Below are 22,269 nucleotides of genomic sequence, written 5' to 3'. Positions count from 1 at the left end.
TTTGTTTTTGAATTAATTTTATTTGGCTTTGTATTATTTTTATAATTAATTCCTATCAAGTCTTTCACTTTTAAGATTATTGTAAGTTAACCATGAGCGTTTAAGTTTATCGTCTGCAGGTAAGATTCACTTAGCTTAATCAAAACATTTCAACAAAAATGGACTATGTCAGACTTATGAAGAGTACTATTATATTTCAAAAGCGGATGCCATTGGACTAAATCAAGACTTTTCCAAAACTCTTAAGCAGAAAAAAACAGAGTGCTGTTGATCCAGAATTGTATGGAACCAAAATCAACTACATAAAACGGAATAAGCTAAAAGAATTACTATACGGTTTTTATAAAAATATCGCTGATGTTCAATGATCTATTTTTTAAATATAGGAAAACATGCCTATTTTCCTTTCCCTCTTTCAATATAAGAACTAGTTATTTCAGTAAGTAATAACATTATACTAATTGTAGAATATCCTGTGAATTAGAAAGTGTTAGGGTACATGTCAAAGTTTGAACTAAACACCTTCGGAATGATTTCAATAATTCCACCCATGAACTCCAAAAAATTAATTGAAATAACCATGATGAGAGAAATAATTCTTCAAGATAAAATGGCCCTCGACATCCTTACTACTCACAAAGAAGTACCTATGCCATTAACTAATTGTTAATATTGAATTTTAACAATCCTGTTGCTTCCTTAACTGATATTATTCTGTTTTTTAATCTTTCTCATCATCTCCAGTATTATAAAATGCTGAATCTGCCGTAACTTAATTCTATTTTGACACAATATTTTTCACAGGTTAAAGAAGCCTTTGATGACCAGAAATTAGAATCCCAAAATCTACCTGATATTGCCCCAAAACCAAAAAAAAAAAAAAAAAAACTTGTTGCCATTGAGCTTGTTGCCATTGAGTTGATTCTGACTCATAGTGGCCCTAAAGGACAGAGTAGAACTGCCCCATAGGGTTTCCAAGGAGCAGCTGATTGTTTTAAACTGCCGACCTTCTGGTTAGCAGCTGAGCTCTTAACCATGCACCACGAGGGCTCCAATATTGCCCCAGGAGAATATATATTGAAAAAGACATCAATTGAAAGACTCCTTAGAAGCTAACTAGAAAGGTCCATGCTTGGTCTCACTAGCCCATGTACTGCTAAACTGCAGGAACTTGGGGCTTGGATTCACCTGACTCAAAAAAAAAAAAAAAAAAAAAGATTAAGCATCCCTGGACTGTTCAAACTACTGAAGGACCTAAGCTGAAGTTCAAGCACCATTGTGTTCTGAAGCCGTGGACAACCAGTTCCAGTATTATGGAGCAAGACTTCATGCAACCTGCTGAGGTTTTGGACTTTGTTTCTTGATTACTGGTATTCTTATGGTGGTTGCTTTACTGCATGCTTATGTGTTATTCTTTGTTTTTAATATTTTATTTTTGTATGAGTAAATGAAACCATTGAACTCTGTTTAATACTCATGGCCTTTGAAACAGTTTTGTTTTACCAACTTGAATTTATTTCCTGATAAGTCGACCTTTATGACTAAAGGAGTTTTGCTTTATCATAGCTATTATTTTTGTCATATTTGTCTACTGTACTGCTTTATAGGTAGTAAGTATTCTTACACTATGAAGTCTTTCTTAAGTATTCTCTTACTGTGTATTGTGATTCTTGTTGATGCCTGACATGATAATGGCTTTGTTAGATTTTTGTTAGATTAGCTCAATCATCAGTAGCTTATGCCAGTAATCTGACTGACTGTTAGATTTGTTATCAGATCCCAAAAGCTGCACATACTAATGCAGACCCTTTAGTTATGGCTGTATTTAACTACAGCTCTGTACCTGATTCAGTTGTAAATTTTAATATTTCCTTTAAGCAGGCTATACATGTCAAGTTGTAACACCCTCTGGAATTATTAACAGGTGGGTCAGAAAGTTACATGGCTTCTCTACCCCCATGCCCAACTCTCTTTTTCTTAATACGTTGAGTAGGCTACTGTCGTAGTTGGAAACACTTGTGGCATAATGGTTAAGAGCTATGCCTGCTAACCAAAAGGTTGGCAGCTCAAATCTAGTGGGTGCTCCTTGGAAACACTATGGGGGCAGTTCTATTCTCTCCTATAACGTCACTAGGGGTCAGAATCAACTCTACAGCAACAGGTTTGGTTTTTTGGTTTACTGTCTAATACTGCTATATTAGAAATACCTCAAGTAGATGTCTTTAACAAATAGAAATTTATTCTTTCACAGTCTAGGAGGCTACAAGTCCGAATTCGGGGTGCCAGCTCCAGGGGAAGACTTTGTGTTGGTTCTGGGATAAGGTCCTTGTCATCATCTTTCTTTGGTCTAGGAGCTTCTCAGTGCAGATACCCGGGGTGTAAAGGACTTGCTCTGTTCCCGGCACTTCTTTCTTGGTGGCATGAGGTCCCTCTCCTCTCTGTTCACTTTTCTCTTTTATATCTCAAAAGAGATTGACTCAAGATACAACCTAGTCCTGTAGATTGAGTCCTGCCTGATTAACATAACTGCCTCCCATCCTGGCTCCTTAATATCACAGAGGTTAGGATTTACAACACATAAGACAATCACATCAGATCACAAAATGGTGGATAACCACATAGTACTGGGAAAAATGACCCAGCCAAGTTGACACATTTTGGAGGGACACAACTCAATCTATGACAGCTACATTCCATTTACAAACCAGGTTAATTCTCTTGTTTGTTATAATTATTATTATAAGATTAATCAAATGTTTTATAAAATATTTTTCAAATGCCTATACTCACAATGCAACCCTACTTGCTATTTGAAAGTTCACGTATTTTGAAGAAACAGCAGTCTCTTAGAAAATAGCTCAGGTCTTCACCTTGGCTGATACCTCTCTCTGCCACATATTCCTATTAATTCAGCCCTGCCTCACAGAAGCTGAGGTCCAAGCTATGGTATGGCAAAGACATCGGCAGTAGTGCCTGGCTATTTGCATGATAGTGACCAGGGTCTTAAAGGCTTATCAAGGCAAACAGCCACCAATAAACAGATGGTGCCCACCTATATGTCTGGGGTCTTAAAAGCCTATCTAGAATAGGCGGCCATCTAATAAACACGCCATCTATAACTAACAAAACAGGCACTTGCAGAAGATGAGTTACTCACAGGAAGGATATTCACTCCAGCTGGCCCCTGAAATATCCACAGATTAACAAGATTTTAAAACTGAGTCAAACTTGATTATTAACAAAACAGTGCTTACAGGATCTTGGGATTGTCTGGTATCTGTTCAAGCATGATTTTGTAAATGCCAATCAATCAGAACTTTTGCCTCGTAAGTTCCTGGATTTTCTGTACCTAAACTCTGTAAAAAATTCCTTTCACCAGGGCACTTTTGTGAATTCTCACAGAGTGCTACCCCATCCAGATTGTTTTATTCCATCAATAAAACACTTTGCTTTAATTTTAACAGATGCTCCAGTTTGCTTTTGACAAATGAAACCAGTAATCCCAACCATGCCTACCTCTGACCATTGGAGTGTGAATCTAGGATAGAATTCACTTGAAAGGTAATGTGTGTGGATGTGCTGTACAAATGTAATATTTATTAATATAATCTTTAATTGCCACAACTATTGTTTTTAAGGGAAATGGGATGGTGGAAGTTGGGCAAGTCTTGTATAGAAAAACTAATAATGAATAAATGTTAATGAAAATTCAGAGCAGGATCCTACAAATCCCTTTTAAGCTTCACCTTTTTTCCTCTTTTCGTCCTTTAAGTGCCAGCTCATGCAGTTCACTCTTTTCTCCCACCTTGGGATAATAGGAGTAACAAGAGAAGGTGGTAAAACAAAAGCACTCAACATTTTGGAAAAATGACCACAATATGAATGAAGAAAAAGAAATTTCAGAGAAGATTTATAACACATTTCCATTTTTTAAAAAGATATGTGCATATGTGATTGTGTATATATTCTGAAAAGTCTTAACATGATAAGCATTATTTGGGAGTGGTGGGACTTTTTTTTTATTTACTTCTATATTGGTGAATTGTTTGGATTTTGTACCAAAAAAATGTATTTTTGTACTATTTTTATTTCAATAAATTTCTCTAAAGAGAGCAAAGAATTCCTGGACTAAAGGGAAGTTCTTTCTAAAGCTGTGGTTTGCTCAAGTCAAATTCATTTCTCACACATTATATTCCTGCACCCTCCTCCCAGTTATTAGATCATGTGAAAACTAGCCTCTACTAACCTACTTCTCTTTAAATTTTTTAGCCTAATTATTGGTGGTTGTTTCCATTTTCAGTTTTTCTTACAAAGCTTTAGTTAGATACACTCATGTAAAAAAGTAACATCTCTTTTAAAAGAAAAATAGCTCCAAGATGACTTTTGGAGGACCTGACCAGATCAGATGAATACCTGCAACAGACCTAAATGGCTGGTACCTGAGTAACCTCACCCTTAGGACTCCTTGCCCTGCTGAAGGGCTAATTGTTAATGACTGTTCTGGACTAGTGAAATGTTTGGGAGTGGAAGGTTAATCCTTCAAGTATGAAGGGGCCAATGGCTAGTGGAGCCAGGGTGTAGCCTGTGGTACAATGAATTATTTAATATGGCCCATCTAACTTCCACCAAATGACTGGGTGAGACTATCCAATTGTGGTGCATGTGGCCTACTAAGGGAATTGCATAGCTTACTAATAATTTAAATAAGGTGCATGGCACCCTTGTTGGGGGGGATCATGCAAATAAGGTGTATGGAACCCTAATGAGGGGATTGGTCAGTTTCGCCGTCCCACTAGGCTTAAAATGAGGCGTACCAGAAGCAGGGGAAAGGAAGATCTCACCACCAGCAAGAAAGAAGAACCAGGAGTGGAACACATCCTTTAGACCTGGGATCCCTGCACTGAGAACCTCCTACATCCAGGAGACAGAAGAGCTGTAACCAGAAGACATAGAGAGACGGTGGCGCAAGACAGCAGGAACCACGAGACTGGTGCAAGATGGCTGCAGTGGGGCTGGCCAACCCAAGGAGCTAAGAGTTGTAACACCCACGAAGGCCCCCGGCAGGGCCCGGTGGCAGGAAGCCCACCAAAGGACCCGACAGCAGCAAGGGCCCAGAGACAGAGAACAAGAAGAAGCTCTTCTGATCAAAGAACTATATCTTGAGTTACTTCTAACCCTGATCCTGAATTGTACCCTGTTACTTCCCTGATAAACCCCATAATCATGAAAAAAAAAAACTAATTTTCCTACTGCTAATTATCAACATTTGTAATCAAAAGGGATGCAATATGAGTAAAGAATCAGCAGTTTCTTCAAATCAGAAGCTCAGCATCTCAGAAAATGAATTTTCCAATAAAACATTAAGACAAAAAATAACCTTTTATGAAAACATTCTGCCTCCCATTTTGGAGAGTGGTGTCTGGGGTCTTAAACGCTAGCAAGTGGCCATCTAAGATTCATCAGTTGGTCTCAACCCACATGGAGCAAAGGAGAATGAAGAACACCAAAGATACAAGATAATTATGAGCCCAAGAGACAGAAAGGGCCACATAAATCAGACACTAGATCAGCCTGAGACCAGAAGAACTAGATGGTGCCAGGCTATAGCCGATGACTGCCTTGACAGGGAACCCAACAGAGAACCCCTGAGGGAGCAGGAGAGCAGTGGGATGCAGACCCCAAATTCTTGTAAAAAGACTAGGCTTAATGGTCTGACTGAGACTAGAAGGACCCCAGAGGTCATGGTTCCCAGGCCTGTTAGCCCAAGACAGGAATCCTTCCCAAAGCCAACTCTTCAGACAGGGATTGGACTGGACTGTAAGATAGAAAATGATACTCGTGAGGAGTGAGCCTCTGTGGATCAAGTAGATGCAGGAGACTATGTGAGCAGCTCCTGTCTGGAGGGGAGATGTAAAGGCCGAAGGGGACAGAAGCTGGCTGAATGGACACTGAAATACAGGGTGGAGAGAAAGAGTGTGTTGTCTCATTAGGGGGAGAGCAACTAGGAGTATATATAAAAAAAAAACCCAGTGCCATATAGGAGTATATAGTAAGGTGTATATAAGTTTTTGTATGAAAGACTGACTTGATTTGTAAACTTTCACTTGAAGCACAACAAAAATTAAAAAAAAAAAAAAAAAAACACCTTTAAGAACATTGAAATATGTGATTTTACTTCTGTGGCCAGTCTTTGTCTGATTTCTTTGCTGGTTGGCCTTCCTCCTTGCACCCTTGAAATATGAAAGGTTTATAGCTTTGTCATCAGACCTAGTCTTCTTTCTTACAGACTCTTCTGGAGATCTCTATCCACCAGGCATCTGATGTCAACTTTTTGCATATGATTTCCAAATACTTTTCCCTGCTTCAACCATCCCTTTCATTTATGTAAGGTTTTTTCCATGGTATCTCGGCTTCATTTGGGTTCATTGCTGGTGTCTGAAACCAACATGCTCAAAGTCAAATTAATCATCTTTTTGTACATCGTAATCCTCCCCAGTCAATCAGGGCCAGCCAAGATTTTCATTTTATCTTTGCATTCTCTCTTCTCTTCATTCCTTTTCCCCACAATCCTTTGCTTGCATTTTTATTACATCCATTTTCTTCTTGTGACGTCTACTTTCATCTCCCTGGTTCACATTCTTGCTTTTAAAAAAAAAAGGAACAAGAGTGAAGAGAGACAAGCAATGAGAGAAGTCCTCATGAAGAGACTAGCATGTGACCCAGAACTTAAAAGATATTATCCATAAATGGAAAAGGATGTTCCAAAATAGTGGAACAGCAACAATAGAGACACGCCAGGCAGAAAAATGTATGATATCAATAAAGGAAAGCAAGGAGCCTGGGGGCGGGGGAGGGAAGGGGGGCAGGACTTTAGTGTTGGGTGTGTATAGATATTCCCAGTGATTAGGTTGGAAGTTATATTCATTCCAGGAAGACTTTGAATTTTATTCTGTAACCAGTGGAAAGGAACCCTGATGGCATTTGGCTGCTAACCAAAAGGTCGGCAGTTCAAATCCAGCAGGCGCTCCTTGGAAACTCTATGGGACAGTTCTACTCTGTCCCATAGTGTCTGTGTGAATTGGAATTGACTCAATGGCAATGGGTTTGATTTTGTATTTTAAGCAATGGGAAACAAATCTCTAGAGGTTTTTTAAGAGGTTTTTAATGTGGAGTGGAAAGTGGCACGCAGATGTGTGGCAAGAAAACCTGGTATAAGACTTTCATGATAGTCTAGGGAGAAAATCATGGAAACTTCAAGAATGGCATCAGGAATGGATACACATTTTGCTCATAGAACTAGTCAGATTTAGTGACTAGTTACTAGTGGGAGGGCAAGGGAGCAGAGGGAGGTGAGATGACTCTGAGTTTAGTAGCCTGGCATTTAAAAGCATGATTAAGCTTTGTGTTTGTGAATGACGGTAGAGTTCAGCCTTAGACATGTGGAGTGTGATGTGTCAGTGGGATATACAGGTGCAGATGTCCAAAACACACTATTACCTCTGTGAGTATGTTCTCCTTAGAAATCTATTCTCAGCTCCCTGTTGGATATACAGCTTTTCATTTATATATATCCTGTCAACAAAAAGACAACCTGTCTAACCCTGAACCCATCAAGGTTGCCCTACCACAAAACTCCTTTACCTCCCCACTGCCCAGTTTTGGCATCATTATGATGCTCACATTATCCAAACTTCTGTTCTAGGACCTATAAAAAAAAGTGGTTTTTAATTCCTCTCTCTCCTTTCAGTGTCATATTCATTTAGGCACCAAATCTTAATTGATTCTTCCATTGTATTGTCTCTTATTTCCTTATGTTTTCTGCTTTTTCTAACTGCTACTGCCTAATTGTGTCTTATTTTTTTTTTTAATAGCTTAATAACCACTTCCTAATGGGACCCTTGGCTCCATTCTGCTCCCTAAAAACCAGTTCTGTCTACCACAATAAGGTTGCTCTTCCTAAACTCTAACTTGATCTTGTCACTCCCTTTCTCACAAACATTCATTGACTTTCTGTCATCAACAGGATAATATTATGTAATCCATAATACATCTACTCCAGCCTTCTTTCCAGCTAAAGTGACTTACTTGGACTGAAGATCTAGCAACTGGAGGAACATAGCTAAGCCCTGTGCAGTATGCCTGAGTGGGAGGCCTGCAGAGATGCATGTCTTCAGGCAAAATCTCCTCTAGAAGGCTGAAGAAATCCTCTGCAGACTTTTTTACTTAATTTGATTGTGTTTTAGGTGAAAATTTCCAGTGCAAATTAGTTCCTCATTCTCCTCTGCAGATTCTTACCACAGAAGATCACATACCAGAATCAGTTCTTGAAAGAGGACTCCTTCAATGTGGCTGACTTGACCTCCCTTCAGGTCCCACTGGACAGCCTTATCTCGCAGTCCCTACCCAAGGATGATAAGATAGAAACAGATAAGTTGGAGAAGAAAGAAGGCCCTAAAAGCGGCTTTCTCCCTGGAAATGAAAAGGTCCTGGCCCTGCTTGCCCTAGTTAAGCCAGAAGTCTGGACTCTCAAAGAGAAATGCAGCCTGATGATGACATGGATCCAGCATCTGATCCCCAAGATTGAGGATGGAAATGATTTTGGGGTGGCAATCCAGAAGAAGGTGTTAGTGTGAATGCAGTCAAGACCAAAGTGGAAGGCTTCCAGACAATCATTTCCAAGTCCTACTCAGAACACAGGGATGCAGTGGCCACGATCTCCAAGGAGGCCCATGTGATTGATTACCAGGCCTCTGTGCAAGAGCAAGATGAGGAGGCCTATGGGGAGCTCAGGGACATGGTGCTAGACCTGAGGACCTTCTACCCTGAGCTTTATCACACTGGAGAAAATTGTCAATCCAAAGGGTGAAGAGAAGGGAATACATGACCTGTACTGTGTTGCTATGAGTCGGAATTGACTCCACCGCACCGGGTTTTTTTTTTTTTTTTTTTTTTGGTACTGTGTTGGGAAAATACACACACACGCACACACGAAGGGATCTACTTAATGTCCTGGGAACCGTTTCTCAGCCTTATTTCATTGCCTGCCATTTTAACGGGGTATACGGAGGGTGAAAGATAATTTTGTAGGGATATCATAAAATGCAAGAACAGAGGTGCCTGGTGTCCTGGCAAAGCCTCAGAGGGGACTCCATTCAACACATCTGGCTAATCTGCTGTGCTAGTAGGCTTCCACTGCAGACCTAAAGCCTAGGCAAGGAACAGAAATAAAAAAGAATGGAAAAACGGGGAAAATTACAAAAAGGAGATAAAAAAGATGCATAGGCGCTGGCTATGAATGACAAAAAAATCAGGGTTATCAGCCTTGTTCAAAATAACCAGTCTTTTTTTTTTTTAATCGTATTTTAGATGAAGGTTTACGAACAAGCTAGCTTCTCATTGAAGAGTTAGTACACACATTGTTTTATAACATTGGTTAACAACCCCACAATATGTCAACATCCTCCCTTCTAGACCTGGTTCCCTATTACCAGCTTTCCTGTCCCCTCCTGCCTTCTAGTCCTTGTCCCTGGGCTGGTGTCCCTTTAGTCTCATTTTGTTTTATGGGCCTGTCTAATCTTTGGTTGAAGGGTGAACCTTAGGAGTGACTTCATTACTGAGCTAAAATGGTGTCTGGGGGCCATACTCTTGGGGTTTCTCCAGTCTCTGCGAGGCCAGTAAGTTTGGTCTTTTTTTGTGAGTTAGAATTTTGTTCTACCTTTTTCTAAAGCTCTGTCTGAGACCCTCTATTGTGATCCCTGTCAGAGCAGTCAGTGGTTGTAGCTGGGCACCATCTAGTTGTACTGGACTCAGTCTGGTGGAGGCTGTGGTAGTTGTGGTCCATTAGTCCTTTGGACTAACCTTTTTCTTGTGTCTTTAGTTTTCTTCATTCCCCCTTGCTCCCAAATGGGTGAGACCAGTGGAGTATCTTAGAGGGCTGCTCACAGGCTTTTAAGAACCCAGACGCTACTCACCAAAGTAGAATGTAGAACATTTCCTTTATAAACTATGTTATGCCAATTGAGCTAGATATTCCCTGAGACCATGGTCCTCACAGCCCTCAGTCCAGCAATTCGGTCCCTCAGGGAGTTTGGACGTGTCTATGGAGGTTGCATGACCTTGCCTTGTACAAGCTGTGCTGGCTTCCCCAATATTGTGTACTGTCTTACCCTTTACCAAAGTTACCACTTATCAAAACAACCAGTCTTTATAAAGGTAAAGTTTATCCTTTTGTCTCTGATTACCTCAAGAGCAGGAGTCAGGTCTTATCTCTCCTTGTTCCCCAGTGCCTGGCACACAGATGATGCTCAGTAAATAATTATTAAATGAATTGCAGTTGACTTTGTTTTCTTGAATTTAGTGATCTTCCTTCATCATTGCTTCAGGTTACATCTTACAACTGCAAAGATTTCTTTTGCTTTCTGTACGTCTTTTCTGGGGTGGGGAGGGGGTGGATACTGCACTCAAATAGGGGCTTAAAAAATATGGTATATAATGGGATAATTGATTTACCCCAACATGGTCTTATTTGTCAGTACATTCCCAGAATCATACTTGACTTTCTGTCTCATTTCTAGTTTATGGGTAACTTCAACCATTAACTCTTTCCAGCAGTAATCATTCATTGTTAGTCACTGCCCTAGCTAGGTCAGTATAATCTGTTTTCCCTCTTAATAAATGTATTACTCTGTGCTAGTTGCTAATGAAGTTCATTCTTTTTGCCTCCACCTCTTCTCCATCTTGCCAGACCATTTGGAATTCTAATCCTGTCCTGGATGCTCGCCTTCCTAACTGACGAGGGGTGTCATCTGCTAACAGCATGCTATCATCTGTCAGCTTTAGGAGATTATTTTCTGTTCTATCCATGTAAATCATTGATGAAATATTAAAGAATCAGTCCCAGAATGGAGTTCTGTAGGACATGAGTTCTAATATACCCCAGTTTGACATGAGTGCCATTGGTAATAAACTAGATGTAAAACTACCTGCCATGGAGCCATATCTTCCCAGTGTGTTGATTGGATGCACTGTTGGGGAATATAATCAGAAGTCTTTCCATGGCCAAATAGCTTAGAAAAGTTAAAGGAGAAAGCTAACATACTGACTGCTAGGCACTTTATGTATGTTAATTTAATTAATCCTTCCATAACTCTATAAGGCAGTACGTGTGGTGGTTAACACCATGCACTCTCAGTTTAGACTATCTGGGTTTAAGTTTTTACTCCATGTCTTTCTAGCTGTATGACCTTGGCAAGATATTGAAATTCTCTGTGCGTTAGTTTTATCAAGTGCATTGATCTCATAAGATTGTTTTGAGGATACCATTGCACGTAACACATTTTAAACGGTGCCTGACGCAGTGACTCCTCTACAATTATTAGCTATTATTATTTTCCCATATAAAAGCTGAGGAAATTTAGGGCCAGCTGACACAGCTAGTGTGTAGTGGAGCCAAAGTTTGAGACCCGGTGGTGTCCGACATTAATTCTTAAGCATTTCCCACTCTACTGTGTAGCATTTGAAGTTTGTTGTTTTTGTTCAGTGCCGGCAAGTTGATTCCAACTCATAGCGAACCCATGTGACAGAGTAGAATTGCCCCATAGGGTTTTCTAAGCTATAATCTTTATGGGAGCAGATTGCCAGTTCTTTTTCCTGCAGTGCCACTGGGTGGATTCCAACTACCGACCTTTCGGTTAGCAGCCAAGCACTTAACCGTGGCACTTAACCAGGGCTCCTTCTTACATCCTGCATGTTTCCAAAAAAGACTCCAGATAAAAAAGGGCTACACCAAATAGAAACGCGTTAGATTCTACCTAAACCTCATAACTTGAGCCAATTTTTTTTTTTTTTTTTGGTGGAGGGGTATTTATATTTGGTTGAATTCTTTTTAAAAAACAAATTATTTGATAAGGAAAAAAATGTATATCAACTTAAGTTTAAATAAAAATAATGGAATCTTAGTTTGGAAAAAAACTTTAGGGACTATTTAATGAAGGACTCTTTTGGGTTCTTTCATGTCTCCCTTATTTTTTCCCCTAATTACCTCAGTGGTAAGTATTGAAAGTAGAAAACTTGGAAAACTCTGAAAAGCCCAAAGGGAGGAAATCAGCTGTAATTCAAATTTTAATGATAATCACTATTAATATTTTCATGTATGGCCTCTCTTTACTATTTTTTCCATAAACGATTTTCTTTGTAAAATAGTATCACAATGTATGTACTGTTTTAGTAGCTTGCTCTTTTCAGTTAATACATCATTGGCATTTTCCCATGTCAGTATTTTATTGATTTTTAATATCTGTAAAATGTTCCATCATATGAGGGTGCCATAAATATTGATTCAACTTTTTTTCTACTATTATAAATAAAACTATAATGAAGAGCCTTTTACTATGTTGTTGCATAATTCTCTCATTATGCACAAATCATTTTTATCCTTAACAGATGGTTAGCCAGCCTCTGTTTGATCACTTCCAGTAACAGGGAGCTCACTTCTTTGCCAGACAGCTCATTCCATTTATGGACAGCTCTAATTGTTAGAAAGTTCCTTATTTTTAGCCAAAATCTGTTCCCCGTAACTTATACTCATTGATTCTAGTTTTGTGGTCTGGAATTATCCAAAGCAATCTTTTCTTTTTGTACTTGGCAGCCCATCAAAACTTGAAGAAGGCTATAATGTATTCTCTTCTTGAAGATAAACATTCATGCTTATGAGTCTTATGATAAAAAAGACCAGGAACTGATATACATATGTGGTGCTGGTGGAGCGGGGAGATTTCCTCACGAAAGATGTAAATTTGGTGACAGATCATATTTCACTTTTTGCTTTGGCCTCCTGGAAACTCAGAGCCTAATCTGAAACCTTATTTTTATAACTTTGGAACCTTATCATCTGCATATATGTGCACTATCTTTTCCCTTGGGTCTAATTATCCAATTTTTCTTGGCTATTAGTTTTCCTTAAAAAACTACAAGAACAAAAAAAAAAGCCTTTCCAGAACAGAATCCCTGTGAGCTATCACACATTCTCTATTGTATAATGTATATTATAATCAGATAAGTCTCCCTATTTCCTTTAGTTATTCTTTATATGAAATTGGAAACCCTGGTAGCATAGTGGTTAACAGTTTAGCTGCTAACCAAAAGGTTTGCAGTTCAAATTCACCAGGTGCTCCTTGGAACCCCATGGGACATTTCTACTCTGTCCTGTAGGGTCTCTATCAGTCAGGATTGACAGCAATGGGTTTCAGGTTTTTGGGGTTTTTGTATGAAATTAGTGGATCATTTTGGTTCTCATTCACCATTCTACTACACATGCACAGCTTTTACTATATGCTTAAAAGCTATCAGAAAAGTGAAATAGTTTATTTTCCTGCCCCTCTTTTCTGATAAAAAAAAAAAAAAAGAGGTGCTTAATGGAATGGAAGGATAGAAAAGATCATCTCAATCCTCCCGAATCATTAATAAAACCAGTTGCTGTTGTGTCAATTCCAATTCACGGTGGCCCAGGTGTGTAAGAGTCGAACTGTGCTCCATAAGGTTTGCAGTGACTGATTTTTCAGAAGTAGACCGCCATTGGAAGGCCTTTCTTCTGAGGTGCTTCTGGGTGGACTTGAACCACCAACCATTTGGTTAGAAGGCAAGCCCACTAACCATTTGTACCACCCAAGGACTCCAAATCATTAATAATAATAAAAAAAACAAACCCAAGCTCATTGCCATTGAGTCAGTTTCAACTCATAGCAACCCTATAGGACAGAGTAGAACTGCCCTACAGGCTTTCCAAGGAGCAGCCAGTGAATTAAAACTGTCGACCTTTTGGTTAGCAACAGAACACTTAATTACTGTGCCACCAGGGCTCCAAATCATTATGAGTTTCTATCAAATTATCAACTGCTGATTGACAGAGGGGATATTGATAATTTGACAGAAATTATTAATGATTGTATCCAGCAGTTGACAGAGGAAATATTGATAACTTGATAGAAACTATTAAATCATTAATAGAAATGATTAACTATTATTTTTATTTAGTGGTTTCTATCGAATTATTAATATCTCCTCTGTCATCCAGCAGTACCATTTTCTGTCCTTGAAAGAAATTGGAGTGCATATCTCAGCAGCCCTCAAAGCAATAATTAACATGCCTGTGGCACTGCAGGGTTTACAGACCCTTCCGTCCCCACTTGAGGAGGGTTAATTCTCCACACAGTACCTCTGAGAGGCCAGTACTATTATCCCCCTTTCACTCCTAAGAAAACAGAGGCTTGGAGAGGCAAGACTTGAACCCAAGCCCTCTGACTCTTAATCTGAGCACCTACCACTGCCAAAGTGTGTTAAGTTTAGGAGAGCTTAATGGGCAAGAGGATTTCACTATCCTTTGGACAGGAGGTAGGCAACTCTGCATGCTCCTTCTCTCATTCAGGAATCCAGCTCTGATTATCCTCTTCCCACAGAGAGAAGTGTGGTGACTGCCAGTTGCATATGGCTTGACGAAGATAGGAGAGGACATAAAGGCGGCCCCCCTCCTCCCTGTGCTCCCGATGAGAATCAAGCAGATTGTTTCCTATGTGGAGGAAGTAGATGTGAGAAACCTAAGGCAGCAGGCAAATTTCAACTGGGTGAGAATAAAAAATACTCCCCCGGCCCCTTGCATGGTTGTGTTTAGAGGAGCCAGGTATGAAGACACCAGGGCAGTCTGTTGGCTGGAGAGCTACAATGTTTCGTCCCCAGGAGCTTCCTTCCTGATGATTCCCACCTGAAGAGAGGCTGCAATTGCCTTTGGCCTCCCTGGAAGACCTCCTCTGCTGGCAGGCTGGCCCGATGTAACAGCGCAGAGTTGAAACCCTCTTAAAAATAGCTATGTTCCCTTCTGGGTTTAGCAACTCACATTTGAAAAGCTCTTTATTCTTTATAATGAATAGAGAGCAGAGACTTGTCATAGAAAAAGAAGAGCTGTAATACAAAATAAAGCCAGGCCGACCGTAGTTATTCTTTTGAAGCGATGGACAAAGAGGGCTTCAGCACTCAGCTTTCACAGGTATCAAACCTCTCCTCGGGTTATTCCTGGAATAGACGTGTGTAGAGGCTTTTGAGCGGCACTTGCTGTCAAAACCTTGTGTGTGGTGGGCAGTATCTCAGGTGACAGCACTAGCAAGAGACCAGCAGAGCAGCCTGAAGTTGAAATTTCAATCCAATTAATTGACTGAAGGAGCAAAAGATGTGAAAGAAAGGCTTAACTCTTTGCTCCTCTGCCCTCCAAGACTCCTGTCCATACGGTGAAAGGACGGAGAAGGGCTAAAACGATGGGTGCGGAGAGCTCAGGAAGCTGACACTGAAGTGTGTGCTCGGAACTGTCTTTCAGAGAGGCCGGAAGTCCTCAATATAAGGCTTTTCCAGCAAGAAGGGGAAATGAGGTAAAACTCTTAGTCTACAATGTTGAGTTTTATTTCAAAATAATTTATTTTCGTCAAATCCAACTCTAAGGATCCCACTGAGCTGGTGAGAAATTCAATCTTAGCTATAATTTGGGTCTCCTCTTTCCAGGTATAAAAATCCAGGAGGCATATGTACTGCATGGGAAAGACATCCCAATCAGCAGAGTAATTAAAGTTAGCTACTATGCAAGCATGGGGGCAGTGGTGGTTCAGTGACACAATTCTCTCCTTCTATGCGGGAGACCTGGGTTCCAGTCCTACCAGTGAAGCTCATGCCTGCCTATCACTCATCTGTCATTGGAGGCTTGCATGTTGCTATGATGCTGAACAGGTTTCAGCAGAGCTTCCAGACTAAGAAGAAAGGCCCGATGATCTACTTCTGAAAATCAGCCAGTGAAAACCCTATGGATCACAACAGCCCAATCCACAACCAATCATGGGGAGGGGGGAGGGGCAGGCAGCATTTCCTTCTGTTGTGTATGGGGCCATCTTGATTTGGGGGCCGACTTGACAGCAGCTAACAACGATAACACTGTGCAGGCAACTCCAAATCTCACTATCTTAAAAGAAGTGTGTTTCTCTTAAGCAGATTGTTTGCTATGTGGAAGAGTTTCTACCCACTCCCATAAAGTTCAATATGGATGTTCCTGGTAAGGAAACAATCAATCCTGGGCCACTCTCCTCCAAGCAGTAACTCAAGGACCCAGGCCTCTTCCATCATGGGGATCTGTGACCGTTTGGGTCTTTGGAGTCCTTTGCTTCCTGTCCCTCAGACCAGAAAGGGGTTGAAGGTAGAGATGGAGAGATCATGGAGGATTATGAGGACAGTTTTAAGGGCCAGGCCTAAAAGTGGAATACATTACTTCAGCCCACATTCTATCAGCCAGAACTTAGTCACTTGGTTCCACTTAGATGTAAGGGGGCCAGCAGAGAAATAGAGTTTAACTCTGTGCCCAGGAAGGAAAGGTGAAATAGCTATTGATGAAATTTAGTCATTCTTACCAAAGTCCACATCGTCTCAAGGGTCTTTTCTGTTATTCTCTCTGCCAACCCATAAAGCTATTTATTTATTTAACTTTTTATTGCAGTTTGGGTGAAAGTTTAAGGAGCAATTAGTTTCCCTTTCAACAATTTATACACATTTTATTCCATGACATTAGTTGCAATCCCCTCAATGTGACAGCACCCACTTCCTCACCAGGTTCTCCGCTTCCATTGGTCCATCTTTCTTGCTTCTTCCTGCCTTCTGAATTTTGTTTTGGTGCAGATGCTGCCCTTTTGGTCTCATGTGGTTGACTATTCTGAGGAACACGTACCTCATGGGTATTATTTCTTTATTGGCCTATTGTTTGGCTGAAAGGTAGTCTCTGGGGGTAGGTTCAATTCCAGGTTTGAAGGGTGTCTAAGGGCCTTAGTCTCGAGGATTCTACCAGTCTCTATCAGACCAGTAAGTCTTGTCTTTTTTATGAATTTGAATTTTGTTCTACATTTTTCTCCCACTCTGTCTAGGACCTTCTACTGTGATCCCGATCAGAGCAGTTGGTTGTGGTAGCTGGGCACCATCTAGTTCTTCTGGTGTCCCACTAGGGAAGGCTGTGGTTCATGTAGTCCATTAGTCCTTTGTACTAATGGAGAATTTGATTTTCTTCACTCTTCTTTGCTCCAGATGGTAGGAGACCAGTAGTTGTATCTTAGATGGTCACTCACAAGCTTTGAAGATCCCAGTTGCTACTCGTCAAACTAGGATGTACAACATTGTCTTTATGGATTATGTTAAGCAGACTGACTTAGATGTTCCTTGAGAATATGGTCCTAAGCCCTCAAGCCCAATGACTAAGTCCCTCAAAGTGTTTGGTTATGGCTAAGAACTTTTCATAACTTTGCCCCCTGTGTGCTCTACTATATACACGGATATCTTGCAGCACATACAAATAAGTATGTAGAAATATCCTCTGCCAAACCTATGTATGCTTCTGGGTGTACTCCCATACACCATCGCACACCTTCTCAACTTACATATCTACCTATATATCCATTTGTAAATTATTGTTATTGCAAGATTGTGTAAAAAAAAAAAAAACCCAGTAAACAGGATTGTGTATGTAACAGTATTTACCATTGCTGCCTTTTACTCTCAATCCATAAGAACTTAGTGCTGTATTTTTCAGTGGGATTTAGTGAGGCTGGAAATCATACCCTCTGCAGTCTTGCTGCTTTTTTTGGAGAGAGGTATCATGGGCCCATGAAATTCTAACCCTTCCCTGTCTGGGGAAAATCTCTGTCTCTCCTCTTTTTCTCAGATATTAAACTGGGATCCCTAGTGTAAATTTTTCAATAAGCTTGGCCTTTCATAGAGGATAAGAAGCAAGCTTATCTTTTGGCTTCAGTTTCAGCCAAACAATGGCCAGACCACTTTCTTGGAATGAAGGAAGGAGAAAAATACAGACAGCACAACACAAACCATTATCTCAATAAATTATCCTGCCACCAATTTACATGAAACCTGTGACATTCACGGGAAATTTGACTCAAGACTTTAACAAATTCCAAATTCAAGTATGCCATCTTTTTTTTTTTTTGGATCTTTTTACTTCTATCACAATAGTAGGTGGTAGCTTTCTTTTCAACACAATTTTCATGAAGACTATGTGCCCAGGAAGTTATAATCATTATAATGAAATAAAGAATAAGAACACAAAGTAGCCAACAATTGGGATGGGGACGTTGGACCGTTGACTAGGCTCAGCCACTAGCTAGGCAAGCTATTCAGGTAACTAGTACAGCAATGGGCTAGAGTCAAAGTCCTCAACAAAATAACACATTGTTACCTACTATGGATCTTCCAATTTGCTAATAAAAAAAAAAAATTGCTAATAGATAGTTGAAAACTTTCAGTGACAATTGCTATGGTTTGTATTAATTTGCCCAAGAGAGACAGGATTCCATAAGGGATAATCTGGAGGTTTTTATGAGTTTTATGGGGAATTACATTCCATAGGGTTGAAGGAAATTTGAGTGGCATTCAAATATCACAGCTGTCAACCTCAGAGGACCTGGGGCTCACGGAAGTGGCTTCAAAGGACTAGAATTGGGGAAGTATACTGATTTTCATAAAAGGGAAAAAGTGTGAATCTTGGAAACTACAAATGTGTCAGTTTGAGGCTGATTCTTTTCAGTACTCATCTAGATGCTACTAATCAACAGATAACTTATAACTTTTTAAAAACAACATAGTAATTATTTCAAATTATGATGAGTTTACTCAAAATAAGTCATGCCAACTCATTTCATTTCGGTTATTAGTTGGACTATTAGGTTGTCAGATTAGGGGAATGTCATAGATGTGCTTTATCTTGGATATGTTGAAGGCCTCAATAGTAATATATTTTAGTGAAATCCAAACTCCTGAGGGACTGAATTTGCTGGGCCGAGGGCAGTAGGGACCATGGTTTCAGGGAACATCTAGTTCAACTGGCATAACATATTTTGTAAAGAAAACAGTCTACATTCTACTTTGGTGAGTAGTGTCTGGGGTCTCTGTGATCAGCCATCTAAGATACTCCACTGATCTCACTCCTTCAGGAGCAAGGGAGAATGAAGAAAACCAAAGGTACAAGAAAAAGGTTAGCCCAAAGGACTAATGGACCACAACTACCAAGGCCTCCATCAGACTGAGTCCAGTACAACCAGATGGTGCCCAGCTACCACTGACTGCTCTGACAGGGATCACAATAGAGCGTCCCAGAGAGAGCTGAAGAAAAATGTAGAACAAAGTTTTAACTCACAAAAAAAGATCAGACTTACTGATCTGACAGAGACTGGAGGAACCCTGAGAGTATGGCCCCTGGACTTTTAGCTCAGTAATGAAGTCACTCCTGAGGTTCACCCTACATCCACAGATTAAATAGACCAGTAAAACAAAACAAGACTAAAGGGCAAATCACCCCAGGGACAAGGAATAGAAGGCAGGAGGGGACAGGAAAGTTGGTAATAGGGAACCCAAGGTCAAGGAAGGACAGTGTTACTTTAGGTGAAGTGAAAGACAACACACAATACAGTCGAGGTCAGCACAACTGGACTAAACCAAAAGCAAAGAAGTTTCCTGAATAAACTGAATGCTTCTAAGGCCAGTGTAGCAGAGGCAGGGGGGCTGGACCATGGTTTCAAGGGACACCTAAGTCAATTGGCATAACGAAATCTATTAAGAAAACATTCTGCATCCCACTTTAGAGAGTGGCATCTGGGGTCTTAAATGTTAGCAAGCGGCCATCTAAGATGCATCAATTGGTCTCAACCCACCTGGACCAAAGAAGGATGAAGAACACCAGGGACACAAGGTAATTATGACCCCAAGAGACAGAAAAGACCTCATAAACCAGAGACTACATCAGCCTGAGACCAGAAGAACTAGAAGGTACCCAGCTACAACCGATGACTGCCCTGACAGGGAACACAACAGAGAACCCCTGAGGAAGCAGGAGAACAGTTGGATGCAGAATACAAATTCTTGTAAAAAGACCAGACTTAATAGTCTGACTGAGACTACAAGGACCCAGTGGCCATGGCCCCCAGACCTTCTGTTAGCCCAGGACAGGAACCATTCCCAAAGCCAGCTCTTCAGACAGGGATTGGACTGGACAATGGGATAGAAAAAAGATGCTGGTGAAGAATGAGCTTCTTGGATCAAGTAGACACTTGAGACTATGTTGGCATCTCTTATCTGGAGAGGAGATGAGAGGGCAGAGGGGGTTAGAAGGTGTGGCAGAACGGACACGAAAAGAGAGAGCGGAGGGAAGGAGCAAGCTGTCTCATTGGGGGAGAGCAATTAGGAGTATATAGCAAGCTGTATATAAATTTTTGTATGAGTGACAGACTTGATTTTTAAACTTTCACTTAAAACACAATAAAAATTAAAAAAACAATAGAGTGTTGACATGTCATGGAGTTGTTAACCAATGTCATAAAACATTATGCATACTAACTATTTAATGAGAAGATCGTTTGTTCTGTAAACCTTCATCTAAACTACAGTTAAAAAAAAAAGAAAAAGAATATGTTAGTGGATTTGAAACTGTTGAACTATCAAGCTTAGAGTGTTGATTAAGATTGGGCTTTGGCAACTGGGTTCTTAAAAGTCTGTGAATGGTCATCTGAGACACAATTACTGGTCTCTTCCCACCTGGAGCAAGGGAGAGTGAAGAAAATAAAGGAAACAATTAGTCCAAAGAACTAATGGACCTCACAAACCACAGCCTCTACTAGTCTGAGATCAGAAGAATTAGGTGGTGCCCGGTTACCACTACCAACCACTCTGATCGGGATCACAGTAGAAGGTCTGAGACAAAAGTGGGGGAGAAAAACACAGGACAAAATTCAAATTCTTAAAAAAGACTAGACTTACTGGTCTGATACAGACTGATAGAATCCCCAAGACTAAGGCCCCCAGACACCCTTCAAACCTAGAACTGAACCTACTTCCAGAGATCACCATTCGACCAAACAATAGATAGGCCTATAAATTGAACAACAATAACACCTGTGAGGTACATAACCACAGGTGACCAGCATTTGACCCAAAACAAGGTTCAGAAGGCAGGAAGGAGCAGGAAAGATGGACAAATGGAAACAGAATGTGGGTAGAGTGCTGTCACATGGAAGGGACTACAACTAATGTTACAAAACAAAATGTATATGAATGGGAAATTAATTTACTCTTTACACTTTAACCCAAACCGTAATAAAATGTTCACAAAAAAAAAAGATTGGGCTTTGGGAGCAGTCAATTCAAAATAATTTTCTCTTGTCTAAGTTCTGATGCAATTGGTAAATAAACACAGGTGTAAACATGATAGAAAATAAAACCTTAGTTTTGTTTTTGGTAAAACTGATAGGAGAACATGGCTTGTTATATGCCCACAATCAGGTGCCTTAACACTTAACACTTTCTCACACAATTAAACTTCCCTACCTATTCATTTTCCACCTATTCATAGGCATAGCTGGACCACTACCAGCCTCCACTTCAGGGGCAGGCAGCTCAGTGCTCCATGAAGGAGGAGAATGTACATGTCCCGAGCACAGGCAACTTCAAAGAAGGACCCAGAGAGGGTTGTTGTTTTTGTTAGGTGCTGTCAAGTTGGTTCTGACTCATAACGCCCCTATGTTCAACAGAAGGAAACACTGCTGGGGCCTGTGCCATCTTCACAATTGTTATTATGCTTGAGCCCATTATTGGGTATTTTTAGTTCCTTCTCTAAAATTCACCAGCCACAAAGTGTGATTAGAGGTGTAGGAAATGGAGTAGAAGTGGTAGAAGTTGTAGTCCTGATGTTTCTAGAAGGGCAGAAGCTCTTATTTCATGGGCCAAGTTAGGAATGCACAGAGGCATAGTGTGATTACTTCTAGCAAACAATGAGGTGACCTACCTAGAGTTCTTTTATTCCTGCTGTTTCCATCAATATATTTTTTCTACTGATTTTTATGAAGATATGGAAGGAATGTATATCTTTTTTGAAGTTGTTGCCAAAATAGAAAGAACAGTTGATAATAATAATTATTCCAATAAAAAATTGTTTCAACTGAGTGCAAGCTAGGCTGGAATCACCTAGTTACAACTGAACAGCAATTAATATTAAGGCCTTTACTTAGGTTAAAAAAAGTTAAAAAGGAAAACTCTACATAATTCAACTTCTCAGATGAAGAGTAGAGATGAACAGCCTTGGCATCAATTTATATAAAAATATTCTAGGGGGGTTAGTTCATCTAAACTTAATATAAGACAACTACTATGCATTTGCTAGTAGTCTTCAGCTGCATTTGTTCAACAAACGATTGC

At 40.2% G+C, this 22,269-nt stretch overlaps 1 pseudogene; it reads left to right on the top strand.

The window, feature by feature from the left end:
* The first annotated feature begins 7,437 nt into the window (after window positions 1-7,437).
* On the top strand, window positions 7,438-8,915 carry LOC126078306 (proteasome activator complex subunit 2-like; annotated as a pseudogene).
* Window positions 8,916-22,269: the final 13,354 nt, after the last annotated feature.

The sequence above is a fragment of the Elephas maximus genome, chromosome 6 (genome assembly GCF_024166365.1).
Source record: "Elephas maximus indicus isolate mEleMax1 chromosome 6, mEleMax1 primary haplotype, whole genome shotgun sequence".
In the NCBI taxonomy this organism is placed as follows: domain Eukaryota; kingdom Metazoa; phylum Chordata; class Mammalia; order Proboscidea; family Elephantidae; genus Elephas; species Elephas maximus.
Note: the sequence above shows the minus strand (reverse complement) of the source record. Positions and strands in the feature narration are given on the sequence as shown.